The sequence below is a fragment of the Choloepus didactylus genome, chromosome 3 (genome assembly GCF_015220235.1).
Source record: "Choloepus didactylus isolate mChoDid1 chromosome 3, mChoDid1.pri, whole genome shotgun sequence".
Taxonomy (NCBI): domain Eukaryota; kingdom Metazoa; phylum Chordata; class Mammalia; order Pilosa; family Megalonychidae; genus Choloepus; species Choloepus didactylus.
This window is the reverse complement of record NC_051309.1, coordinates 222156266-222168065: the sequence shown is the minus strand read 5'-3', so window position 1 is coordinate 222168065 and position 11800 is coordinate 222156266. Positions and strand designations below refer to the sequence as shown.

The following is an 11800-nucleotide window of genomic DNA, read 5'->3' as shown; positions in this document are numbered from 1 at the left end:
CCGGGCTCGTCGCTCCAGTGATGACGCAATTAGTTCACGCGAGAGCCCCGCCTCTCTCCCCTCGCTCCCAGGCTGGCTGTTCCGCCACGCCCCCCGGCTGTGGGCGGTGGCGCGCGCAGATGGCCACCAGGCGGCTCCCGGGCTCGGGGAGTGAGTTGGGGAGAGTGGGAACGCCTGGGCTCCCACGGAGGGTAGGGGTCGGTGTGCGTGGGGGTGGAGTGGGGGCGTTGAGACCAAGGGGGTCGCTTTTTGAGATTCTGACTTTGAGTACTGCTCCGGGATTGCCCCCTACGTTAGGCCGAGCCCATTTCGGGGGCCGTGGTGTTTTCGGAGCAAGTCCCGGTGCACTGAAGCCCCTCCAGCCCTCCGCTCGCCCCCTTTCCGAGTGCCCTCACCCTTCTCTCGCGGATAGCTTCAAATCCGCGGCATTTCTTAGTCAATTACTGAAATCGTTTAGGTTGCAGAAGAGGTGGTTCAGAGTCCGCTTAATTACAGCTTTCAGTTAAATGAAAAGCTTTTACAGGCGGGGTGGTAAAAGCTAGTATTGTAGGACGCAGGAAAAGTGAAGCGTAGGTTTTTCGGGCATCATGGCTGCTTGGGGTTGACCCATCCCTCCCTGGTTTTGCTGAGCCTGAGTTTTGTAATTGAAGTGTTTAAGCATTATATGGTTAAGCCCACAAGTGGGGTGGATGGGGTCTGGGGGCACCTCATTTTATGAGGGTCTTCTTTTCTACGCTCTCCTCTCCCCATCCTGAGACCCTACACCTCCCCGGACGTGCACACATCCTGGTCCATCCCCTGACTCTCTCCCTGTCGGAGCTGGAGGGCTTTTTCTCTAGCTGTTCAGAGATGTAACTAAGCCGGGCATGCTTAACAAATGTTACCTTAGTAGTTGAGTAAATGAGCAAGAGATGGAAATCCTGGAATTTGTCATCTCAAGGAAAGGGGCTTAGCCAGCAGCGTCAAGGATTTAAATTAGTTTTAATTTAAGAATTTCCTGGCTATTAAACTTTGGAATGAACTGTGAGAGGAAGTTGTGGGATTTTGTTCTCAGGAGGCTTTTAGCAGACCTGAATTGTTTAGTTGAGGCCCTGCCTAGAGGCAGCTGATGGACTTTGCAAGATGATGAGCTAATATTTCTGAAAATCCCTTTCTTATGAGACCTTTGACTTTTAAGACTCAATGTTCACAGTTTCCATGCTTTGATACAGTGGTGATACAGTGATGGTTGGGTGTAGGGACTGCACAGACAGACTGCCGGGTTTGAATCCTGGCTCCCACCTCTTATTAGCTGTGTGACCTGGGGAAAATAACTCTGTGCTTCAGTTTCTTCACCTGTAAAATGAGTATTAATTGTGTCAGCTCTATAGGACTGTGGCAAGGATTAAATGACAAGAGAAGCATATACAACAATATCTGGCACATTTTAAGTGTTCAATATGTGTTAGCTGTTGCTATTTTAAAGAGATTCTTTTAATATGTTCTTGCATGTTTGTGGGTACAGATTATTAATGTGACAGAGGGTGAGAGGGTGAGAGAAGGATAAGCTTAAACTTGTGTGGTGTTGGGTAATTACCAAATGAAGTCTTATCAGAAGACTCTGGAATTATACTTCAATAGATATTTACAATACAGATTTCATAAAACACTGAGTGCTTTCTATGTACCAGACCCTATACCTTTCTCATTTTCTATTATCATCATTTCAGCCCTTTGAATTCAACTCCATGTTAAAGAAGGAAGTTGAGGCTTAGAGAAGTTAAGGAGTGGCCCAAGATCACAAAGCTCGCAAGTGGCAGAGGCAGAATTCAAATGATCCCAAGTGTCTTTCTTTTCCATAGTAAGTCAATTGAAAAATGATTCAACTCAAAACACACATACACACACGCACCACATTTATTTCACATGTAACCTTTCAGGAATGCAGACCAGTGGTCAGAAATTGCGAAACTTTAAATTGGACAAGTTCATTTTGCAGTTGTAGGTTGAAATGAGGTAGCAATCCACATCACCCTATCTCTGGATTGCTGCTTGTTTGGTTCTCTTATCTAGCTAATTGTTAGTGAAAGTGTCACTCCAAAGAGAGAAGAAATCCCTTCTTTCACGGACAGAGGCCTTTTTATTAACAACCAGGTTAACTCTGAAGGCGTCAGGCAACTTTTAACATCTTTGGCTTCAGTTCTTTATATCACAAGAGTGGAAGTTGCTGGGACAAAGTTTCTATTTACCTGATTTTGACTTTTCCTGTTTTTCTTCTTTGGGCCCTAAATCAGAGGATAGAGGTCATCTTTCAGGACATTGGATCACAGTAAGATTTTGGGGAGCTTGGAGAAGAGGGGTGAGGAACTATATCTTTAATTATTAAGAGAGTTATTTAGAACTTTCCCCTTTTACTTTTAGTTGGAAAAATCAGGATTGGTGCCTTCCAAGAACAAAAGGAAATGTACTTGAGGCTAATAATGTTTCTTCATGGGAGCTGGGTGAAGAATCAAAGAGGGATCATGAAAAAAATAGAGTTGGAAGTCAGTTGGGAGCCACCTAAAGATCATTTTGTTATTATATTTTTATAGCTTTATTGAGGTATGATTCACATACAATAAACTGCATATAAAGCATACAATTTGATGTTCTGACATAATGTACACACCTGTGAAAACATCACCACAATCGAGATAATGAACATGTTCATTAAACCCCCAAATTTCCTCATGTTCCTTTGTAATTTCTCCCTCTTCCCACTTTGCATGACCTCCCCTCCCATTCCAAAGCACCTGCTGATCTACTTTCTGTCATGATAGATTAGTTAGCATTTTGTAGAATTTTATACAAATTGAATCACACACTATGTACTCTTCTTTGGTCTGTTTTTTTTTTTTTTTTCCACCTAGAATAATTATTTTGAGATTCATGCATGTTGTCGAGTGTATCAACAGTTCATTCTTTTTTATTGCTGAATTGTATTCCACTGTATGGGTACACAACAGTTTGTGTATCCATGGACTTGTTGATGGGCATTTAGGTTGTTTCCTGTTATTTTAAACCAACTCACTTATTTTACTGATGAAGAAACAGAGGCCATGGACAGGAAGTCTCCAGAGAGGGTACTTGTCCAAGGCTCATTTGGTGGGGGTGATGAGAAGGAGGAGCCTGTTACCTGGGAAACTGGCCAAGAGGCCTGGCAACTTGAAGTTTGGGTTGGCCTTTTTTGCCTGGGATGACCTGTCCTTTGACAGTCCCATCTCCAACTCTGCAATTCTGAATCTGTAATAACATTGAGAATTAAAAAAAATAATTATATGGAATTTTATCTGCACATTTTTTCTGTACAACAGTATGTCATTGATGAACTGCTTTTTGCTGTAGATAAAGAGAGACCTTATGTAGTTCGGAATGCAAACCTCAGAGGATAAAAATATCCATGCTCCATTCTAGGCTAGCCTTTTTCCACCTGAAATCCTAATTTTGCCCTTCCTTTCTCCTCAGGAAACTAGAACCTTCAAATCACCTCCCCTCTCTATTTTTAACTTCTCTCTTTCTACCAGGTCTTTAGCCTAAGCCTACTATCTTGTGCACATCTCCCTTTTCTCTCTTTCTTTCCCCTTCTCTCTTTCTTAAAGCCCCTCTGTTGATCCTGTGTAAGCTTCTAGTTCTCACCTAATTCTATCTCCTTCCCTTTGAGCAAAATTTCTTGGAATAGAAGCCTAGGGTTGCTGCCTTTACTTCAGTCCCTTTCTCTGATGCACTTGGTACTGTTAAGCCCCAAATGCTTATAACTCCCCTCACTTGACCTCCATGAATGACCCTGTCCCTCCTAGTTTTCCTTCTACTTCTCTGAATGTTTCTTCTCAGTCTCCATCATGAGCTCCTCGCTATTCTTCAGAGCTCTGTCCTTTATACATTTTTCTTGTTTCTCTACCTTCTCTTTCTGGAAGGTCTCCTGTGTTCTCCATGTTGTAATTATATGCTTGATGACTCTCCCAAACCCGTATCTATAGCTGTGAGCTACAGACAAGAATATTATCTCTTTGGATGTTGGATGGTGTGCCGGTTTGAATGTATTATGTCCCCCAGAAAAAGCCATATTCTTTGATGCAATCTTGTGGGGCAAGCATAATAGTGGGGATTAAGTTGGACTGTTTGGATTAGGTTGTTTGAATGGAGATGTGTCCCACCCAGCTGTGGGTGGTGACTCTAGTGGGATACTCCCATGGAGGTGTGACCCCACCCATTCAGGGTGGGCCTTGATCAGTGGAGCCATATAAAACATGCTGACTCAAAGAGACTGAACAGAGTGCAGCTGTGAGTGATGTTATTTGAAGAGGAGCAAGCTTGCTAGAGAGGAATGTCCTGGGAGAAAGCCATTTTGAAACCAGAACTTTGGAGCAGACGTCAGCCATGTGCCTTCCCAGCTAACAGAGGTTTTCCGGACGCCATTGGCCATCCTCCAGTGAAGGTACCCGATTACTGATGTGTTACTCTGGATACTTTATGGCCTTAAGACTGTAACTGTATAGCCAAATAAACCCCCTTTTTATAAAAGCCAATCCATCTCTGGTGTTTTGCATTCTGCAGCATTAGCAAACTAGAACAGATGGGAACAAATCAATCATGTCTAAAATGGAATTTGTATTTCATCTCAAATGTAAGCCGTTTATTCAACCATCCCAGCTGGACAATCAGCCTGTATCTTAATTTGCCGCATCCATTTAGTCATGAAGTTCTAATTATTCCTTCACTCTGTGCCCTCTTCTCTATACATTGTCCTACTTTAGGACTTCATCACTTCTCACTTGGGTTACTGTAATAGCCTAATGTTACCCTTCAATCAATCAATCATCTGTACTTAAACCGTGTAATCTTGGACTTTATACTTTATCTGCTTAAAAACCCAATAATGAGTTCTTGACAGGAAAAAAGTCCCCAAATTTTAGCTTGTCATGTAAGATGTCTAAAGAAATGATCCCCTACCTACACCTCAGGCTTTTATGGTGCTATTCTGGTTTTTGTTTGTTTGTTTGTTTTTGTTTTTGTACTTTGCTGGAGTAACTCTTACTCATCTCTCAAGATCCTTCTAAATGCTCCTTTTCTGTGTTTCCACAGCATTCCAAGCATTCTCATATAGCCCTCACTATAATTCACTGCCATATTCTGGATATGTGTCAGCATTTCTCACAAGACTGTAAGCTCTTTGAGAGCAGGCACACCATCTTACTCATCTCTATGTCCAACCCCCTCCTCTAGATCTAACATAATTTCCAGCACATAATAGGCTCCTTATTGAATAAAACAACACATGACAGTGACCCTTTAGAAAGTAAAAGAGTCTTCAGTTATGTTAGCTCATTTGATTCTCATGATAACCCACGAGGCTGGTGTCCTCATAACTCTACTTTACAGACAAGGACTTGGAGATTAGAGGCTTAAGTGACTTACCCAAGGTCAAGGGCAGATTCTTGAGTTGTAAATCCCCTATATTTTCTTCTATTTTTGTGAATTTGGAAAATGCCAATGTGCCAGGTAAGAAATTTAGTTCAATTCAATATAAATGTAAGTGAGCTATGAGCTGCATCCTAAGTAGTTGTGCTGGTTTGGGTATATTGTGTCCCCCAAAATGTCATTATCTTTGATGCAATCTTATGTGGGCAGATGTATTGGTGTTGATTGGATTGTGATTCTTTAACTGAGTGTTTCCATGGAGATGCGACCCACCCAACTCTAGGTGATAACTTTCATTGGATAATTTCCATGGAGGTGTGGCCCTGCCCATTCAGCATGGGCCTTGATTAGTTTACTGGAGCACTATATAAGCTCAGACAGAAGGATCAAGCTTGCTACAGCCAAGAGGGACACTTTGTAAAGAGGGACACTTTGAAGAAAGCACAGGAGCTGCAGATGAGAGACAGTTTGAAGACGGCCGTTGAAAGCAGACTCTTGCTCAAGAGAAGCTAAGAGAGGACAAATGCCCCAAGAGCAACTGAGAGTGACATATCGAAGAAGAGCTGTGGCCTAGAGAAGAACATCCTGGGAGAAAGCCATTTTGAAACTAGAACTTGGAGCAGATGCCAGCCATGTGCCTTCCCAGCTAATAGAGGTTTTCCAGATGCCATTGGCCATCCTTCAGTGAAGATACCTGATTATTGATGTGTTAGCTTGGACACTTTATGGCCTTAAGACTGTAACTATGTAACCAAATAACCCCCCTTTATAAAAGCCAATCCATTTCTAGTGTTTCGCATGCTGGCAGCATTAGCAAACTAGAACAGTAGTGAAGGCATGGAAGAGTGGGAGAGACCCCTTGAACCTTTTAAGGTCCTAAGCAGGGTCTCAACCTTTTAGATGTTTTGCACTGCACAATTCTTGTCTTGGTGCAGGCTGTTGTGTGCATTGTAGGATGTGTAGCCAACCAAAAATATCTCCAGACACTGACGAATGTCTGGGGCAGGGGGAAGGGGACAAAATTGCCCGTAGCTAAGAACCACTGGAAAAGGGTATTTGAGATCAAGAGGCAAGCTTTTCCAGAGTTCCCAAAGTGTGACAAATGTTGTATCCTTGTTGTTCTGTCTGGGCTAAGAAAGTCAGGGGACTGGAGAACGAAGGGAGCTCCTAAGGGTGTGGAACCAGCCCAAGGGGAGTTCTGAAGGAAGATGGAAGATGCAGGGGCTGGGGGGTGGGGAAATGGAGAGGAAGGGGGTGTTGCTGGGTGAAGCAAAAACAGGTATTGGGACCTAGAGAAACCGTGAGGATAAAAACCATTGTGGAAATGGGTGGGAGGGGTGGAAACATTTGTGTATGTTTGCAATGTAGACATCAGCTTGCCTTACTGAACTGGATTCCAAAGAGGGGATTCACTTGTTCAGAAGACCAGACTTGGGGAGAGGCCGGGCTGTAAATCTTAGAGGGGAGGACTTTAATGCCACTTAGATCTCAAGGCCTGAAATACCCATAATGTTTGTTGGTCCACATTTTAGCATTCTTAAACAAGTGTGCAGGGTGTGGGGGATGAAATATGGCAGGTATTTGATTTAAAAAGCCTGCACAGATTTAATGTCCTGATAAAATGTATTAAATCTTTTAAGGTTTTAATGAATCTAGTATGTGTTTCATAAATCAAGAACTCTGCTAAGCCGTCTCCTGGTTTAATAAGAGTAAACTAGAAAATTGCTCTGAGCAGAAGCAAAATACATTTGTATCACATTGAAAAGTAATAGATTTTTTAAGCTGAGGGGGTCTTTCTGGGCCTTTTGAACTGTTTGCTTATTACATTGCTCCAACTCCTTCAAATATTAAACCACAGGCAAACATGTGCTTAACCGTATCAAGATGTGAACTAGCTCAAAGGTAAATATTATTTATAAGAGAGCAGAAAACAAAGTCAGTATTTCCTTACCCTTAAACCTAGGACCAGGTTGATTTCTGCACTGCAATCTGGCTTTGGATATCTAGGCTTAAGACGGTCGGTTAAAAATGATTATTAACTGTTATTAAACCTCCTTTCCTAAATACCCTCCCTCCCTCTTTCATCCTCACCCCCTTATCCCAATTTGCTGGATTGAAGTGGTGAGTGTGTGTGGGAAACACTTCTTCAGTTTTACAGCTGATTTTGGAAAGGCTCCTTGAGGTTGCTGGTCACACCTTCCAGAGTGAGCATTCAGAAACTTCTTACCCTCATCTCAAACCCAAGGACTGTCATGTTTACTTCTGTTCCTTTCTTTTCTTGGGGGTTTGGAGTAACAGCTGGGTCTCTGAGCAGGCTGGAGATCTGAACCCCCCCCACCCCCCCCCCACGCCCCGCTACCCAGCTTCCTTTGCGGATGGGGCAGGATTTTGGGTGAGATGGTGGCTTGAGGAGTTGGAGGGAGGTGGCGTTGGAGGAATGGAGGGGGTGGGGTGGGGCTTGAATTCCTGTGCACAAAAGCTGGCAGGGCTTGTGAGCTCTGCAGGGGAGGGAGCAGGCCCCATAAAGCTCAGTGTGGAGAAGCCTGTCCAACCTCATTAGCTGTCACGGGCAACAATACTGATCTGGCAATAAAGGCGATTCCAAACCTGTTGGTCATTAATCACCCGCCTGACAGTTGCGAATGGAAGTGGAAAAACCTCACCCCCCTCTCCCCTTCCCCTCCTCCCCTGGCCCGGCTCTGGAGTTTAGAGTTACCTCTCGGTTATATATGTGGTTCACTGCTGTGAGCTGCCCCCTTCGATTTTCAAGGGCCAGTTTTCAGCGTGGAAAAGCCACGCAGTTGGTCAGAGCCGGGCAGTGAATGCACAGAGAATGGGGAGTGAGAAGGTGAAAGGAGCTAGAGGTGGGCCTGATCTGGGATCTAAAAGCTAGGCCTGGGCAGGCTTGTGGAATTGGGGAAGTTTGTCATCAGAGCTCCAGCCTCCACTTTCCACACCCTCCCCCTCATTCCCTGGCACTCCCTTCTCTCCCACTTTCAGGCACTAAGTGCCAACATATTTCCCTTTATGTTCCTTTTTTCTACCCTTCCTACCCCTCATTCACCATTGCCAAATAAGCTGATCTCTCTCTCAGGACAAGTTTTCAGCTCAATCCTTTACACTGTACTCTAAGTTTAAACCCTGTTTCCTTTCCCCAAGGTACTTGTATTTTCAGTTGCATCCCTACATGGGGTACTTGGTGACTGGGTAGGGGGTAGTGATAATCTGTGTGCAGTCGGTGGGTGGAGGGGAAGGAGGCCTGGTCTGCATGGGAGCCCCCCAACATCACCTCACAGGGAGGACAGCTTGGTGGCTGTACGTAGAGAAAGGAGGGACTGGAGCAGAAAAGGTGTTGGGCTGGGGAACATTGAAAGAGCAGACCAGCACGACGACTCACACAGCCCTTCAAGTTCCTTGCATGCTCTTCTATGCACTTAAGCCAGAGGAGATCTTCTGCTTCATTTCAGAGGAACTGTAGAAGGAAGGAGGGGTGGGCAGAATTTGCCAGAAATTTCCGAAACAGTAGCTTGAGTTGGAGTTACCGAGTTCTTGATCTTCTGATGGCAAAAGAGAGAGTAAACTGAATGATAATAGCATGGGAAGGGGAAGGATTGTGAACTTAAATTTTCAAGTGGTCTAACGTAGTCCTCTGGTTTCCCCAAACTTTTCTGTGTCCTATGGGTATAGAATGTCGCGGACTCACCCACATTTGCTAGTGCTGCCTGCTCTGTCCAAGGCTTTGCTGATCTCTTGCTATTCGTTATACAGCATGAGGCAGAGGACGGAAGCATCTGTCCACAGCTGATCCTTCCAGACGACTCTGTCGAAGACAAGTTCCCACAACAAACTAATAGGAACAAAATGTAAAAGAAGAACAGGCTCGATTACAGTTTCTAAAAGTCTCACAATTTCGTTTCTGCACCCCCCTTCCTTTATCTTCAGTATTTTTCTAATCCACTGGTTCTCCTTAACTCTGGCTATGCATTAGAATCACTTGGGGAGCTTTTAAAAAATAGCGATGCTCAGGCCACATTCCCAGATAGTCTGATAAAATTGGTCTGGGGTGGGGCCCCCCACATGGAGATATTTTTAAAAGCTTTCTAGGTGGTTCAAATGTGCAGCTAGAGCTGAGAACCCCTGGTGACATATCTTTAAACTCATCAAGTCAATTCGCACCATGGTTTCTTTGAGTTTGAGGTTTCCCTTGCCTGGAATGGCCTCCTCTGTTCTCTTTGTCTATTAACCAATCAACTGGTGCCAGTTGTATCAGATGCCACTACCTGTACAATGCTTGGCATCATTCAAGAGAGATGCAAAAGATGTGGTCTCTAAGGGAATATGTAAATCTAGCTAGGGAAATAATACCCATACACACAGAGAATTCTATTTAAAGGCTGAATGGTCTCTGCAGACTACAGGTGAAATAGGAGCTCAGAGGAGATAGACATCAACAAGGGCTAAAGTCATGAAGGAAAGCTGTGGGGAGGAAGTGGGCTCGGGATGAGCATTGATGGATGGCAGGGTTTGGGTAAGGTGGGGAGAGGAAGGGTAGATGATTTCAGACAGAGGGACAGGTGAGCAAATGAGTAGAGACTGGAATGAATGGAGCATGTGCCGGGGGTAAGGAGAGAATTTGCTTGACCAAAGAAAAGGCTCTGCCCTTCGTTCAGCCTGTACTAATTCCTCCCTGGGTTCCTAGAGCCTTTACTGTGAATTCCACTTAGTTATGTATTGTTGTGTACTATCAAGTCACTTTCACGTGTGTGCCTCTAGTTCACTCAATCAGATTTGTAAGCAACTGGAGGGTAGAGACTATATATATATATATATATATATATATATTTTTTTTTTTTTTTTTTTTTTTTTTCTTTGAGGATTAAACCATTGTATTGCAGCTGGGGGGATGGACAGGCATGAGAAGCTTTGGTAGGGAGGACAGATACCAGCTAGATTTAGAGGAGAGGGGGCAGGAGGCCGAGAAACAGGGTCTTAGAGAGAAGGATGGGCAAAGAAGGCTTCATCAGACTACTCCTGTCAGTCCTTACAGGTCACTCAGGAGCACCTTGGGGCCTGGAAAGAAGAGGTCCTCCTGTTCAAGGCTCTGGGCCTGGAGGTGATGGCTGCTGGGCTCCTGGTTGGAAAGAGTGCACCTCTGGAGATCTCTAGCTGTGGGCTTGAGCCTGCCTGCCCTCTGCCATCTGTTTTAGCAGCAGCTCTTGGTGCTGGTCCAGTTGCTCCCTCAGCATCTTCAGTTCCTCCTGCAGAACGTCTGACTCCTCCCACAGCAGTTGCCGCTCATTCTGCAGCTCCTGGTGAAAGCCGCTGGTAATACTGCACTTCCCTTGTCCTGATTGCATTTGGGCTTGGGCTTGGGCCTGGGCCTGCTCCTGTACCTGGATCTGAAGGCCCTGTAGTTCCCTTCTCAGCCCCTCCAGGCGCTGCTCCAGGAGAAGGGCCTTCCTCTCTGGGCTCCCTTGCAGCAACCTTAGTGATGCTTCCATGGCACAGATCTGACACTTTGCTGCTCTCCATCCTCCAGTAGGCCCTGCACAGCCTGCCTTAATGTCTCAGTCCCTGAGCCTGGAATTGAAGCTGGGATTGAAGAATATTCACTTCATCCCAGAGGGAGGATGGACTGTGGGCCTCAGTCCAGCCCAGCCTCTCTGGGACAGTGGGACATCCTAGAGCCCAGGAATGTTGAGCTTTAACTCCTGACTGGAGAGGCAAGTGACGTGGGACAGTCCAGGTCCCAGCCAGGTCCCTGTTGCTGTGGAGACTCCAAAGGGAAATCGCCGCTGCTTAATCCAGGCCACGTTTCTGTCGGGGACATTGTGAAGCACGTCAAGCTGCTCAGACCAGCTCAGGCTTCTACTCATATCCTGTGCAGGGGTCTGGCTCCCTGGCGTCTTTTGCCCTTGCTCTCCCAGTCGGGATACCGAGATACAGCCCAGGAAAGATCCGAATTTAAGATTGAAATACGGGGAGTGGGTATGCAATGTTAGACCAGAACTGCGACTCTGGGGCGCTCTTGGGTAACTGGGGGGAAAGCTGGATACCCTGATATGCTGACATCAGGTAGGAGTTGATGGTGTCGAATCTTGGTCCAGACCTCCACAGACCCAGGACACCAGAGCCACGGTGCTGAACCTGGGCCGGAGACTATACCTTATGCAAACTGGGACCTGCCACTGCATCCCACACCTCCCACTCCAACCCACACCACTCCACTCCACCCCATCCCATCCAATCCCACCCCATCCCATCCCATGTCTTTCCATCCCATCCCATCCCATCCCATTCCATCCCACCCCATCCCATCCATCCCACCCTATCCCATTCCACCCCATCCAGTTCCATTTAATTC

At 45.5% G+C, this 11800-nt stretch overlaps 1 pseudogene; it reads right to left on the bottom strand.

Moving 5' to 3' along the window:
* Window positions 1-10598: 10598 nt before the first annotated feature.
* On the bottom strand, window positions 10599-11312 carry LOC119530657 (annotated as a pseudogene).
* Between the last annotated feature and the right edge of the window lie 488 nt (window positions 11313-11800).